Here is a 16702-nt window from a genome sequence, read left to right as displayed (position 1 = left end):
CAATAAGGAAACACTGGCCTTAAGAAACACATTAGAACAAATGGACTTAATAGATATATAAAGAACAGTCCATGCAAATGAAGCAGAACACACATCTTTTCAGTTGCACATGGAACATTCTCCAGAATAGGTCACAAAACAAGGCCACAAAACATGTCTCAGTAAATTTAAGAAAACTGAAATCATATCAAGCGTCTTTTCCAATCACAATGCTATGAGACTAGAAATCAACTACAAGAAAAAAAAGACCACACAAAACACAAACACATGGAGGCTAAACAGTATGCTACTAAACAACCAATGGATCACTGAAGAAATCAAAGAAGAAATTTAAAACATACCTGGAGACAAATGAAAACAAAAACATGATCCAAAAATCTGTGGGATGCAGTAAAAGCAGTTCTAAGAGGGAAGTTTATAGTGATACAAGCCTAAGTCAGGAAACAAGAAAAATCTCAAATAAACAACCTAACCTTACACCTATAGGAACTAGAAAAAGAAAAACAAAACTCAAAATTAGTGAAAGGAAAGAAATCATAAAGATCAGAGTGGAAATAAATGAAATAGGGACTTAAAAAATAGAAAAGATCAATGAAACTAAGAGCTGGTTCTTTGAAAAGATAAACAAAATTGATCAACCTCTAGCCAGACTCATCAAGAAAAAAAGAGAGAGGGCCCAAATAAATGAAAACAGAAATGAAAAAGGAGAAGTTACAACTGACACCACAGAAATACCAAGTATCATAAGAGATTACTGGGAACAATTATATGCCAATAAAGTGGACAACCTAGAAGAAACGGAAAAAATCCTAGAAATGTACAATCTCCCAAGACTGAACCAGAAAGAAACAGACCACTTTACCAGTAATGAAATTGAATCAGTAACCAAAAAACTCCCAACCAAAAAAAAAAGCCCATGACCAGATGGCTTCACAGGTGAATTCTACCATTAAGAGAAGAGTTAACACCTATCCTCCTATGCTTCTCAAACGATTCCAAGAAAACTGCAGAGGAAGGAATGCTTCTGAACTCATTTTACAAGACCAGCATCACTCTGATGCCAAAACCAAACAAATATCAGAAAAAAGAAAATTATAGGCCAACATCCCTGATGAACATAGATGCAAAAATCCTCAACAAGATATTAGCAAATCAAATTCAACAAACCTTAAAAGGATCATACATCATGATCAAGTGAGATTTATCCCAGAGATGCAAGGATGGTTTGATATCCACAAATCAATCAATGTGATACATCACATTAACAAATTGAATAATAAAAATCATATGATCATCTCAATAGATGCAAAAAAAAAGGTTTTGACAAAATTCAACATTTACTTATGATTAAAAACTGTCAGTGAGAGAGTGGCATGGACTAATATATACTACCAAATGTAAAATAGATAGCTAGTGGGAAGCAGCCACATAGCATAGGGAGATCAGCTCGGTGCTTTGTGACCACCTAGAGGGGTGGGATAGGGAGGGTGGGAGGGAGACGCAAGAGGGAGGAGATATGAGTATATATGTATATGTATAGCTGATTCACTTTGTTACAAAGCAGAAACTAACACACCATTGTAAAGCAATTATACTCCAATAAAGATGTTTAAAAAAGAAAAAAACTCTCAGTGAAGTGGGTATAGAAGGAACATACCTCAACATAATAAAGGCCACATATGACAAGCCCACAACTAACATTATACTAAATGGTGAAAAGCTGAAAGCTTTTCTTCTGGGATCAGGAACAAGACAAGGATGCCTATTCTCACCACTTTTATTCAACATAGTATTGGAAGTTATAACCATAGCAATCAGACAAGAAAAAGAAATAAAAGGAATCCAAGTTGGAAAGGAAGAAGTAAAACTGTCATTGTTTGCAGATGACTTTATACTATATGTAGAAATTCCTAAAGACACCACCAAAAAACTACTAGCACTCACCAATGAATCTGGTAATTCTAAAATTAGTATGGAAACATAATAGACCCTGAATAGCCAAAATAATCTTGAGAAAGAAGAACAAAGCTGAAGGTATCACATGCCCTGGTTTCAAACTATACTACAAAGCTACAGTCATCAAAACAGTATGGTACTGGCACAAAAACAGACATATAGATCAATGGAACAGAACAGAGTGGCCAGAAATGAACACACACTTATATGGGCAATTAACCTAGGACAAATGAGGCAAGAATATACAATGGAGAAAAGATAGCCTCTTCAGTAAATGATGTTGGGAAAACTGGACAGCTACATGCAAAAAACCAACTGGATTACTTTCTCACACTATACACAAAAATAAATTCAAAGTGGATTAAACATTTAAATGTAAGACCTGAAACAATAAAACTTCTAGAAGAAAACAAAGGCAGTAAGCTCTCTGACATCAGTCTTAGTAATGTTTCTTTGGATATGTCTCTTCAGGCAAGGGAAATGAAAGCAAAAATAACCAAATGGGACTGCATCTAAGCTTTTGCACAGCGAAGGAAACTATTAAAATGAAAAGGCCACCTATGGAATAGGAGAAGGTATTTGTAAATGATATATCCAATAAGGGGTTAGTATCCACAATATACAAAGAACCTGATTAAAAAATGGGCCAAGGGTCTAAACAGGCATTTTTCCAAGGAAGACATACAGATGGTTACAGACATATGAAAAGATGCTCAACATCACTAATCATCAGGGAAATGCAAATCAAAACCACAATGAGATATCACCTCACACCCATCAGAATGGCCATTATCAAAAAGACAGCAAATAACAAGTGTTGGTGAGGATGTAGAGAAAAGGGAACACTTGTGAACTGTTGGTGGGAATGTAAACTGGTACAGCCACTATGGAAAGCAGTATGGAGATTACTCAAAAAATTAAAAATAGAACTATCATGTAATCCAGCATTTCCACTCCTGGGTATTTATCCAAAGAAAACAAAAACACTAATTAGAAAAGATATATGCACCCCTGTGTTCATTTCAGCATTATTTACAATAGCCAAGATATGGAAGCAACCTAAATGCCCATCAATAGATGAATGGATAAAGAAGTTCTGGTATGTATGTGTATATATATTGCATTGGCCAAAAAGTTCATTTGTGTTTTCCCATAAAATATTACAGATTATATATATAATGGAATATTACTCAGCCATAAAAAAGAATGAAATCTTGCCTTTTGTGACAACATGGATGGACCTAGAGGGTATTGTGCTAAGTGAAATAAATCAGAGAAAGACAAATACTGTCTGATTTCACTTATATGTGGAATCTAAAAATCAGAACAAATGAACAAACATAAAAAAACAGAAACAGAGTTATAATTACGGAGAACAAACAGGTGGTTGCCAGAGGGGCAGTGGTGGGGGAGGAAAGAAATAGATGAGGGAGATTAAGAGGTACAAATGTCCAGTTGCAAAATAAATAAGCCATGGGTATAAAATGTACAGTGTGTAGAATATAGTCAATAACTATGTAATATCTTTGTATGATGACACTATAATCATGGTGACTATTTTGAAATGTATAGAAATATCAAATCACTACATTGTGTGACAGGAACTAATATAGTGTTGTAGGTTAATTATACTTCAAAAACAAACTCATAAAAAAAGAGACCATATTTGTGGTTACCAGAGGCAGGGGGTTGTGGGAGGGGGAATTCAATGAAGGCAGTCAAAAGGTACAAATTTACAGTTATAAGATAAATAAGTATAGGGATGTAATGTACAACATGATAAATATAATTAACAGCAGGATGTTATATATAAAAATTGTTAAGAGAGTAAATCCTAAGAGTTCTCATCACGAGGAAAAATTTTTTTCTATTTCTTTAATTTTGTATCCATATGAAATGACGGATGTTCACTAAACTTATTGTGATAATTGTTTCGTGATGTAACACCTTAAACTTATACAGTGCTGTATGTCAATTATATCTCAATAAAACTGGAAGAAAAAATAAGTGTTGGCAAGGATGTAGAAAAATTGGGACTCTCATATACTGCTGTTGGGAAGGTAAAATGGTGTGGCACCTCTGGAAAATAGTCTGGCAGTTCCTCAAAAGGTAAACATAACTATATGATAAACATATAGTTATTATATGACCCAGCAATTCCACTCCTAGGTATATACCCAAGAGAATTGAAAACTTCTGTTCACACTGAAAAGTTGTACATGAATGTCAATAATAGTATTATTTTTATTTTTAAAAAATTTTTATTTAATTTATTTATTATTTTTGGCTGTGTTGGGTCTTCATTGCTGCATGCAGGCTTTCTCTAGTTGCGGTGAGCGGGGACTACTCTTTGTTGTGGTGCGTGGGCTTCTCACTGCAGTGGCTTCTCTTGTTGCGGAGCACGGGCTCTAGGCACCAGGCTTCACTAGTTGTGGCGCACAGCCTCAGTTGCTCCACGGCATGTGGGATCTTCCCGGACCAGGGCTCGAACCAGTGTCCCCTGCATTGGCAGGTGGATTCTTAACCACTGCGCCACCAGGGAAGCCCAGTAATAGTATTATTTTTAATAGCCAAAAAATGGAAACAACCCAAATGCTCATAAACTGATGAATGAATAAATAAAATGTGGTATAGTCCTACAATGGAATATTATTCAGCAATAAAAAAAGAAATAAAGTGCCAATACTTGCTATAATGGATGATCTTTGAAAACATCATATCAAATGACAGAAGCCAATCACAGAAGACCACATACTGTATGATCCCACTTATATGATAAATCAAGAATAGGCAAATCCATAGGGACAGAAAGATTAGTGGTTCCTTAGGGCTGGGGGTGGTTGGGGAGAAATGAGGAATGATGTCTAATCGGTACAATGTTTCTTTTGGGGGTGATGAAAATGTTCTAATATTGAGAAAATGGTTGCACAACTCCATGAATATACTGTAACCCACTGAAGTACATTGTAAATAGGAGGATTTTATGGTTTGTGAATTATACCTCAATAAAGCTTTAACGAAAACAAATACCTAAAGATGCCATAGAAATATTACACAAAACAGTGTGAGATATCTAAATTTAGACACAAGCCCTGGAAGCTGGGAGCCCCAGAAGAAAATGGGGGGAGCCCAGAGGAGGGCGCAGTGCTCAATGCTCCACCCGATGGCGCCCACCTACTTACTGAGTCAGTCCTTATCTTAGACCCCACAAACACCTGTCTCTCATCGGATCACTACCTTCGTGACCGGCCTGCCCCTCCAACGCTCTGCACTCAGGGAAAGACAACCCTCGGGGTGACACCGGGCAGCCCTGCAAAACAGTGCCCACCACCCTCGACTCCACCCACGCAGCCAGCAGCTCATCAATGACCTAGTGTTTTGTCCGGTTGCGCCCTGTCCTGCCTGGGTAGCTATGCACTAAGAATAGAGCAGGAAGCCTGCGCTCCAGCGGCCTGTCACTTTCCGGCCCCTCCGCTGCTTGTCGGTCCGCTCGGGACCGAGCCTGAACCAGCCGAACCTGGCGCCTGACTACACTGGGCCGGGAAAGAGCACCAAGGAGCCAGAGGCCAGGGAAGAAAAGGAGAAGCGGAGGGAGGGGGCGGCGCGGGAGCGGGTACTCACGGTGAACGCGCCCAGGCTGGCGGCAGCACCCAGTGAAGAACAGAGCCAAGGTCACGGAGCAGCAGTCGCGGCGCTTATTCCCACCCACCTGATGGCAGACAACGCTGGGGTTTTCTCTCCTTTCAACCCGCTAGTTTAGTTTCTCAACTGCCCAATCAACATTCGACCCCGTAGTAGCTCGTCACAGGTCTCTGGGCAGAAATCGCTGTTCCAGGTTAGAAGAGGGGACTTTCCCGTCCCTATTCATTAGATCAGCAACTCTCACGCTGAGAAAAGTGGTTCTCAATGGAGGCGGAAATTGACTGGGTTTCTTTTGCTTCTTCCAATGATGTGGTCCCTACGGGTATTTAAGGGCTGAGGGCCAGGGACCCCAGCCTATACACACACTCTGTTTCTCTCTCTCTTCCTCTCTCTCTTTGAAAAACCTGCTTATACCAGCTCAGTACCAAGAAGTTTTCCCTTGTATCTCCTTGCTGTGGTTTTAGGTAATTTTATGTTTTCTAGTGGGCTGTGAAAATAAATAACCACTGGAAATAAAAGCAGTTGCCTAGAGCTTTACATTTTACAGAGCTCTTCTTATCACCATCCGCTTCTCAGAATAACCCTTGAACAGAATCTCAGACTACACACTCCATATTCATGGAATGAATGATTGATCAAATAAATGAGTAAACTTTCTGATGTAGGGATGATTCTTCCGTTTTATGGATATGGTGACAAAGAGTCAAGACAGTAATAATGACTTTTCCAATTTCTTTTATGGGGTTAGGATTCAAACTTAAACAGTAATATGACTTTTCCCATTCCTTCTGTGGAATTAGGATTTCAACTCAAATTGGGGTTCAATGGTATTCACACTTTAATGCCAGCTGCTTAGAAACTTTGAACTTTATTGGAAGTTTGGGATTACATGTGTTGTGGGCCCAGTAGAGGAAGTTAACAGGAAACTCACAGTACCAAACTGAAGCCCCACCCATGGTCTATGAGCCCATCCCCAGCTTTTTCATATTTTGCTGCTATCAGCTGCACCTGCACATTACCCAGAGTCCTGCAAATTACCCTCAGGCACTGGAGTGAGCTGAAAGTACCTGGGAGTTCTATGTTTCACCCCACTTCACCCTCCTGGCAGCCTATAGCCAAAGCCAGGCTGATGTGGAGTACAAAAGCCCAGGTCCTTTGTTTCAAGGCAGGACAAACTCTGATGTCTATTCCTTTATTCTGAACTCCCATGGGCATAGGTTGAGTGTAGGACTTCTGAAATCACACCCTCATTTGGCTTCTTACCATTCCCTATCCTTCATCCCCCATGCCCTTATTGGTTTCTCCTGGAAGCCCTTTCTTTTTTTTTTTTTTTGAATTTTATTTTATTTATTTTTTTATACACCAGGTCCTTATTAGTCATCAATTTTATACACATCAGTGTATACATGTCAATACCAATCGCCCAATTCAACACACCACCACCACCACCACCCCCCCACCGCTTCCTCCCCTTGGTGTCCATACGTTTCTTCTCTATATCTGTATCTCAATTTCTGCCCTGCAAACCGGTTCATCTGTACCATTTTTCTAGGTTCCACATATATGTGTTAATATACGATATTTGTTTTTCTCTTTCTGACTTACTTCACTCTGTATGACAGTCTCTAGATCGATCCATGTCTCTAAAAATGACCCAGTTTCGTTCCTTTTTATGGCTGAGTAATATTCCATTGTATATATGTACCACACCTTCTTTATCCATTCGTCTGTCAATGGGCATTTAGGTTGCTTCCATGACCTGGCTATTGTAAATAGTGCTGCAATAAACATTGGGGTGCATGGGTCTTTTTGAATTATGGTTTTCTCAGGGTATATGCCCAGTAGTGAGATTGCTGGGTCATATGGTAATTCTATTTTTAGTTTTTTAAGGAACCTCCATACTGTTCTCCATAGTGGCTGTATCAATTTACATTCCCACCAACAGTGCAAGAGGGTTCCCTTTTCTCACACCCTCTCCAGCATTTGTTGTTTGTAGATTTTCTGATGATGCCCATTCTAACTGGTGTGAGGTGACACCTCATTGTAGTTTTGATTTGCATTTCTCTAGTAATTAGAGATGTTGAGCAACTTTTCATGTGGTTCTTGGCCATCTATATGTCTGCTTTGGAGAAATGTCTATTTAGGTCTTCTGACCAGTTTTGGATTGAGTTGTTTGTTTTTTTCATATTGAGCTGCATGAGCTGTTTATATATTTTGGAGATTAATCCTTTGTCCGTTGATTCGTTTGCAAATATTTTCTCCCATTCTGAGGGTTGTCTTTTCGTCTTGTTTATGGTTTCCTTTCCTGTACAAAAGCTTTGAAGTTTCATTAGGTCCCATTTGTTTATTTTTGTTTTTATTTCCATTACTCTAGGAGGTGGATCAAAAAAGATCTTGCTGTGATTTATGTCAAAGAGTGTTCTTCCTATGTTTTCCTCTAAGAGTTTTATAGTGTCTGGTCTTACATTTAGGTCTCGAATCCATTTTGAGTTTATTTTTGTGTATGGTGTTAGGGAGTGTTCTAATTTCATTCTTTTACATGTAGCTGTCCAGTTTTCCCAGCACCACTTATTGAAGAGACTGTCTTTTCTCCATTGTATATCCTTGCCTCCTGTGTCATAGATTAGTTGACCATAGGTGCGTGGGTTTATCTCCAGACTTTCTATCTTATTCCATTGATCTATGTTTGTGTTTTTGTGCCAGTACCACATTGTCTTGATTACTGTAGCTTTGTAGTGTAGCCTGAACTCAGGGAGTCTGATTCCTCCAGCTCCGTTTTTTTCCCTCAAGACTGCTTTGGCTATTCAGGGTCTTTTGTGTCTCCACACAAATTTTAAGATTTTTTGTTCTAGTTCCGTAAAAAATGCCATTGGTAATTTGATAGGGATTGCATTGAATCTATAGATTGCTTTGGGTAGTATAGTCATTTTCACAGTATTGATTCTTCCAATCCAAGAACATGGTATATCTGTCCATTGTTGGTATCATCTTTAATTTCTTTCATCAGTGTCTTATAGTTTTCTGCATACAGGTCTTTTGTCTCCCTAGGTAGGTTTATTCCTAGGTATTTTATTCTTTTTGTTGCAATGGTAAATGGGAGTGTTTCCTTAATTTCTCTTTCAGATTTTTCATCATTAGTGTGTAGGAATGCCAGAGATTTCTGTGCATTAATTTTGTATCCTGCAACTTTACCAAATTCATTGATTAGCTCTACTAGTTTTCTGGTGACATCTTTAGGATTCTCTATGTATAGTATCATGTCATCTGCAAACAGTGACAGTTTTACTTCTTCTTTTCCAATTTGGATTCCTTTTATTTCTTTTTCTTCTCTGATTGCCGTGGCTAGGACTTCCAAAACTATGTTGAATAATAGTGGTGAGAGTGGACATCCTTGTCTTGTTCCTGATCTTAGAGGAAATGCTTTCAGTTTTTCACCATTGAGAATGATGTTTGCTGTGGGTTTCTCATATATGGCCTTTATTATGTTGAGGTAGGTTCCCTCTATGCCCACTTTCTGGAGAGTTTTTATCATAAGTGGGTGTTGAATTTTGTCAAAAGCTTTTTCTGCATCTATTGAGATGATCATACGGTCTTTATTCTTCAATTTGTTAATATGGTGTATCACATTCATTGATTTGCATATATTGAAGAATCCTTGCATCCCTGGGATAAATCCCACTTGATCGTGGTGTATGATCCTTTTAATATGTTGTTGGATTCTGTTTGCTAGTATTTTGTTGAGGATTTTTGCATCTATATTCATCAGTGATATTGGTCTGTAATTTTCTTTTTTTGTGGTATCTTTGTCTGGTTTTGGTATCAGGGTGATGGTGGCCTCATAGAATGAGTTTGGGAGTGTTCCTTCCTCCACAGTTTTTTGGAAGAGTTTGAGAAGGATGGGTGTTAGCTCTTCTCTAAATGTTTGATAGAATTCACCTGTGAAGCCATCTGGTACTAGACTTTTGTTTGTTGGAAGATTTTTAATCACACTTTCAATTTCATTACTTGTGATTGGTCTGTTCATATTTTCTGTTTCTTCCTGGCTCAGTCTTGGAAGGTTATACCTTTCTAAGAATTTGTCCATTTCTTCCAGGTTGTCCATTTCATTGGCACAGAGTTGCTTGTAGTAGTCTCTTAGGATGCTTTGTATTCCTGCGGTGTCTGTTGTAACTTCTCCTTTTTCATTTCTAATTTTATTGATTTGAGTCCTCTCCCTCTTTTTCTTGATGAGTCTGGCTAATGGTTTATCAATTTTGTTTATCTTCTCAAAGAACCAGCTTTTAGTTTTATTGATCTTTGCTATTGTTTTCTTTGTTTCTATTTCATTTATTTCTTCTCTGATCTTTATGACTTCTTTCCTTCTGCTAACTGGGTTTTGTTTGTTCTTCTTTCTCTAGTTCCTTTAGGTGTAAGGTTAGATTGTTTACTTGAGATTTTTCTTGTTTCTTTAGGTAGGGTTGTATAGCTATAAACTTCCCTCTTAGAACTGCTTTTGCTGCATCCCATAGGTTTTGGATCATCGTGTTTTCATTGTCATTTGTCTCTAGGTATTTTTTGATTTCCTCTTTGATTTCTTCAGTGATCTCTTGGTTATTTAGTAACGTATTGTTTAGCCTCCATGTGTTTGTGTTTTTTACGTTTTTTTCCCTGTAATTCATTTCTAATCTCATAGTGTTGTGGTCAGAAAAGATGCTTGATATGATTTCAATTTTCTTAAATTTACTGAGGCTTGATTTGTGACCCAAGATGTGATCTATCCTGGAGAATGTTCCGTGCGCACTTGAGAAAAACGTGTAATCTGCTGTTTTTGGATGGAATGTTCTATAAATATCAATTAAATCTATCTGGTCTATTGTGTCATTTAAAGCTTGTGTTTCCTTATTTATTTTCATCTTGGATGATCTGTCCATTGGTGTAAGTGAGGTGTTAAAGTCCCCCACTATGATTGTGTTACTGTCGATTTCCTCTTTTATAACTGTTAGTAGTTGCCTTATGTATTGAGGTGCTCCTATGTTGGGTGCATGTATATTTATAATTGTTTTATCTTCTTCTTGGATTGATCCCTTGATCATTATGTAGTGTCCTTCCTTGTCTCTTGTAACATTCTTTATTTTAAAGTCTATTTTATCTGATATGAGTATAGCTACTCCAGCTTTTTTTTTGATTTCCATTTGCATGGAATATCTTTTTCCATTCCCTCACTTTCAGTCTGTTTGTGTCCCTAGGTGTGAAGTGGGTCTCTTGTAGACAGCATATATATGGATCTTGTTTTTGTATCCATTCAGCAAGCCTGTGTCTTTTGGTTGGAGCATTTAATCCATTCACGTTTAAGGTAATTATCGATATGTATGTTCCTATGACCATTTTCTTAATTGTTTTGGGTTTGTTTTTGTAGGTCCTTTTCTTCTCTTGTGTTTCTCATTTAGAGAAGTTCCTTTAGCATTTGTTGTAGAGCTGGTTTGGTGGTGCTGAATTCTCTTAGCTTTTGCTTGTCTGTAAAGCTTTTGATTTCTCCATCAAATCTGAATGAGATCCTTGCCGGCTAGAGTAATCTTGGTTGTACCTTCTTCCCTTTCATCACTTTAAGTATATCATGCCATTCCCTTCTGGCTTGTAGAGTTTCTGCTGAGAAATCAGCTGTTAACCTTATGGGAGTTCCCTTGTATGTTATTTGTCATTTTCCCTTGTTGCTTTCAATAATTTTTCTTTGTCTTTAATTTTTGCCAGTTTGATTACTATGTGTCTCGGCATGTTTCTCCTTGGGTTTATCCTATATGGGACTCTCTGTGTGGAAACCCTTTCTTAAACTAAATCACTTACATCCAAATCCCTGGCTCAGGGCCTGCTTCTGCAAGAACTCAACCTAAGACATTCACTGACTCTTCAGATGGTGAAAATGGTATGCAAAGTTGTAGATAGCTTAGTATACCAAGAAAACCACTTCAAATAACAGTATGGCATTGTGTGGCATCAAGAGTCCTCTCTGTTTTTTCTAAGTGAAAACAGTAAAAAAGAGGAAGTGGGCCATGGGGGAGGGGAAGGCTGCACATCACTGAGGTCTTCAGTTGGGCCTGTGTGCTGTAGAGATATAAATATCTTCTTAGTTTTGTGGACTTTTTAATCATCTATGTTGTGGAGGACCAAAGAAGATGAATAACTGTATCCAATTAATGAGAGAAGTTGTGTGGAATTTAGTGCATAGTAAGTACTTGATACATGATCAAACTGTGATTTTTAATTATATTTACTAGTTGGTTTTTTTTCTGTTAGCCCTTCTTGTGCTCTCTAAAGTATCAGAATAGTTTTTAATGCATAAAGTTACCAATTAAGGTACTCACAGATATTTTATTTCTTAAGATAACTGGGACCCAAATTTTAGTCTTCAATTTTTTTTTTGTAAAAGCCTAGAATTCAAGGAAAGATGAGGCTGATTTTTGGCCCTAAAATCTTGATGGCTACATTGCAGACAAAATACTGATTTTTATTAAAGAAAGGCTTTGAGTTTTACCTCAAGGGTTTACAACATAAGAAATATAAGTAAAAAGCAACAAGCCCAAACATATTGGGAGAGTAGTTGTTGACAAAAACTAGAAAAGAACATTTGCCAGTTCTCTGTATTGTTTCCTTTTATGCCATGTTTTCATTTGGGACAGTGAAAAAAAAGTGAGATATAAAAATTATTATTTCAAACAATTTTTAAATAAACATAATAATAATGACCATTTTTTAAATGATAGAATTAAAATCTCCTGAAAAGCCAACCACACCAAAATGAACACTGATAAGTGATCATCTCTAGGTGGTGGGATTAACAAGTTTTTTTTCTGCCTATACAAACTTTCTATTTTTAAAAATAATGAACATACACTCAATAAAAGTGGTAAAAATTCAGATCATATAAAAGTATGTAGAATTATATTTTAAAAGTCTGCCTCCATCTTCTCCTGACATCTTAGCCCCTACCCCCAGGTAAACATTGTTAAGAGGCTGTTGGATACATTTTTGGACCTTTTCTTGTTGGTGTATCTGCTTAGAGAGGTTGAGAAAATAAGTTAATGTAGTTTGTTTTAAATCTATATAAAAATGTGGTCAGAGGTAGCACCTCAGCTTGGAGTACCTGAGATGGCAAACGCTGATGCTCTGAAATGGGGGATGAGCAGGATGACCACCACAGTTGCCAAGATCTGAGCACCATTCTTTTTTTTTTTTTTAATTAATTAATTAATTTATTTATTTATTTAATTTTTTTTTTTTTGGCTGTGTTGGGTATTCGTTTCTGTGCGAGGGCTTTCTCTAGTTGTGGCGAGCGGGGGCCACTCTTCATCGCGGTGCACGGGCCTCTCACTGTCGCAGCCTCTCCCGTTGCGGAGCACAGGCTCCAGACGCGCAGTCTCAGTAGTTGTGGCTCACGGGCCCAGTTGCTTCGCGGCATGTGGGATCTTCCCAGACCAGGGCTTGAACCTGTATCCCCTGCATTGGCAGGCAGATTCTCAACCACTGTGCCACCAGGGAAGCCCCTGAGCACCATTCTTGAGGAATATTCTTGAGGAATACACAAACCGCTAAGTTACAGTCACAGTCTCATCTCTTGATGTTTCCTTGTAGGTCTTTGGATCAACAGAGCAGTTCCAGGTTAAAACTGATGAATCCTAACTCACATTTCTGTATTTCTTTAGACTCTCTCTTCCAGGTGTGTTTTTTCTCCCTTTACCTTGGTGAATTGCCTTAAGCCATGGGTCCCTCCCTAAAGCTTTTTCTCACTATTGCTTGCTTTGGTCAGTTAAGGTAGGGGGTCCCCTCAGGCTGTCCCTGCAGTTCTAAAACCTGCATCTGATCATATGCTGTCTTTCTCTAGTTTCTTGGATCTTTCTAAATTCTTCTAAATGGGGAATTATAAGGAAATGGAAGGAGAACTATTTACCAAAGGTTAAATTTTAAAAATAGCCATAACATAAAATGGAGTGTGATGGGTAAACATTGAGAGAATCCAGTGGAATCCAAAAGGTGGTAATCCTGTTATAAGAGATTACAGGAGTTCATGATATTTTTTTCTTTATTTTCAGTATTTGATGATGAGGGGGACAATTTTAGAACAATTATAAAATCAATTTTCTAAAAGAAAAAGTTTATATATCAATTAGCCAAATAATTCTTCAAATAATCAATTTGCCCCAAACTGAGAGACAGCTTCTTTGGGACCTTTCATCAGCACAGCCTGGGGTGAGACCAGCCCTCTGCCTGGGAGAATGGCGGAGTATTGTGGGTTCCACCCTCCTTCCATCTGGCCAGGCCATGGTAGGTGGCGGTTGGGTCAGCTGCCACATCCCCGTGTTTAGAAGAGCAAGACACAGGCTCTATTGTTGGCCATGGTGAGCAGGAGGGAAACACCACTGTTCAGGGTCTGACCCTGCCATTTCCCCTCTACTCCTCCACTCTCATCCCACCCCAAAAATCCCTCCTCCTTCCCCCCAATACATATGGTTTCAGAAAAACACCAACTGACACCAAGGAAAATGGATTTTAGCAAATTGATTTTCTAACATACTAGTCAGCTTTCTCTTCTTTATTTACCCCTCATCCATGCCTTGAGTAACAACTATTAAGGGCATTACCTACCAGACCTGCTATGGTGTGTGATAACAAATATAAAATGCATGTGCTTGTATATAATGGCTTCCAATATATATTTTCTAGAAACTGCTTTTTGTTTCAGCAATATAGCATGGTTCTTCTTCCATGTCAGTATATAAGATCTAATTCTTTATTACTGAAATTGAGACTTTTTAATTTGCATTGCACAGTTATATTTAATAAGCTTAATTAAGCTCCAATATTTTTCCTCTTTGATCAATCTCTTCTTCTGAAATGGGGGACTAAGCCATGCTCCAAAGGGGCATTACATTGAACCATTAGCCAGCAAAGCAGCTTTTCACAAAATTGTTCTGTTGAGTGACATGGAACAAAAAGTCCTTTATGATTTAACCCAATAGGTCTCAACTTTGGCTGCACATAGGAACTATTCAGAAATTTAAACAAACAATACTGTGAAAACTTATGTCCACAAAAATCTGCACATGCCATTTATAGCAGCTTTATCCATAATTGACAAAATTTGGAACAAACCAAGATGTACTTCAGTAGGTGAATGGATAAATAGACTGTGGTACATCCAGCTAAAAAATGAGTTATAAAGTCATGAAAAGACATGGAGGAACTTTAAATGCATATAACTACGTGAAAGAAGTCAATGAGGGACTTCCCTGGTGGTGCAGTGGTTAGGAATCCACCTGCCAATACAGGGAACACAGGTTTGAGCCCTGGTCTGGGAAGATCCCACATACCGTGGAGCAACTAAGCCCATGTGCCACAACTACTGAAGCCCGCGTGCCTAGAGCCCATGCTCCACAAGAGAAGCCATTGCAATGAGAAGCCCGCGCACCTCAATGAAGAGTAGCCCCCCCTCGCCACAACTAGAGAAAGCCTGCGCACAGCAACGAAGACCCAATGCAGCCAATAAATAAATAAATAAATAAATTTTTTAAAAATAAAATTTAAAAAAAATTTTAAAAGTCAGTATGAAAAAGCTACATACTGTATGATTCTGGATAAGGAAAACCATGGAGACAGTAAAAAGATCAGTGATTGCCAGGGGTGGGAGAAATTAATAGGCCGAGCACATAGGAATTTTAGGGCAGTATAACGATGGATACATGTCATTATACATAGTATATACCTACAGAACAAAACACCAAGAGCAACCTTAAATTATGGACCTTGTTGATTATGATGTGTCAGTGTAGGTTCATCAGTTGTAACACATGTACCACTCTGGTGGGGGATGTTGATAATGGGGGAGGCTATGCATGTGTGGGAGCAGGGGGTATATGGGAAATACCTGCACCTTCCCCTCAAATCTGCTGTGAACCTAAAACTGCTCTAAAAACATAAGGTCTTAATTAAAAGAAAAAAAAACAGTAATAATAATACTGATATCTGGGCTTCATACTTACAGACTGTGATTTAGTTGGTCTGGATTGGTGCCTGGAAAGCTGGGGTGTTTTTTTTTTAATAGACTTTATTTTTTAGAGCTGGTATTGTTTATTAAGTTCCACAGGTGATTCTAATGTGCATCGATGGTGGAGAGTTACCAGTCTAAATAAGGCACCCCTCAATCTGCTCAGCTGAGTTCCTACAAGTCTTCACCCAGGTACCCTTGCTCCACTGGTTGGAATTATCCACACCTGTCACACCTCTATACATCTTATAATTTTACCTCCTTACCTCAGGCCCCGTTTACCATTTGGAAGAACCACTACCCAGTAAGTCTCAGCACAAGCAAATGCCTTCCTTAACACTTACCTAAAGTTTTTGTTTTTGCATATTGGAAGTTAGTTAGTTAGTTAGGCAGAAATATAGATAAATATTGGAGAAAAGGGAACACAGTTGGTGGGAATGTAAATTGCTACAGCCACTATGGAAAACAGTATGGAAACTCCTTAAGAAATAAAAACAGAGCTACCGTACAACCTACCTAAGGATTTTTGTTCCCTGAACACATTTTCCTATCACCTAGTTCTTTGGGCACAACTATGCTATACTCTTTATCAGGATATATTTTACTTGTTCAAGTGCATGTCTACCCCTCCACTAAGGCAATCTGAGAGCAGTGTTGTGTCTTATTCATCTCGTCAGTACCTGGCACTAACTCACTCAAATTCCTGCTCAAATTTTTTTAAATGCACAAAGCTGGTCATCAAGTATGCCAGTATGCCTTGAAATTTTTTAATCTAGTATTTTTCATTTAGGTATATTGCTTGCTAAAATAGAAAATCCTCCAGATACTTTTGCTCCCTCTTAAAGTCCTCACAGTCCTCACTTCTTAGCCCAGGGAACAGAATTCTGGTTAAAAGACAGAAGCCAGGCCTTCCAGCAGATAGCTGTGTCACCCTAAGTCATTTAACTTCTTGGGGATGCTGTTCCTCATTCGGAAAATGCAGATCGCTGATGCCCCTTCCACTGTGAGCCAAACCCTATACATCAGGAGTTCACACTCTCCTCCAAGTGATACTGGAAGATCATTTCCCTGTTTGAACAAAGGGGTTAG

At 38.4% G+C, this 16702-nt stretch overlaps 1 protein-coding gene across 3 annotated transcripts in view; it reads right to left on the bottom strand.

Annotated features, from left to right (window-relative positions):
* TRIM69 (tripartite motif containing 69) overlaps positions 1-5809 on the bottom strand; it is a 54303-nt gene extending 48494 nt beyond the window's left edge. For 2 of the 3 annotated variants that reach the window (XM_082388783.1, XM_082388784.1), the window contains exon 1: positions 5578-5808. The gene's annotated coding sequence lies outside the window, so the exon portion shown is untranslated. Of the gene's footprint in view, positions 1-5577 lie in introns of all 3 variants that reach the window. The other variant, XM_082388785.1, reaches the window with a different exon arrangement.
* Between the last annotated feature and the right edge of the window lie 10893 nt (positions 5810-16702).

The sequence above is a fragment of the Balaenoptera borealis genome (genome assembly GCF_965194805.1).
Source record: "Balaenoptera borealis genome assembly, chromosome: 3".
NCBI lineage: Eukaryota > Metazoa > Chordata > Mammalia > Artiodactyla > Balaenopteridae > Balaenoptera > Balaenoptera borealis.
Note: the sequence above shows the minus strand (reverse complement) of the source record. Positions and strands in the feature narration are given on the sequence as shown.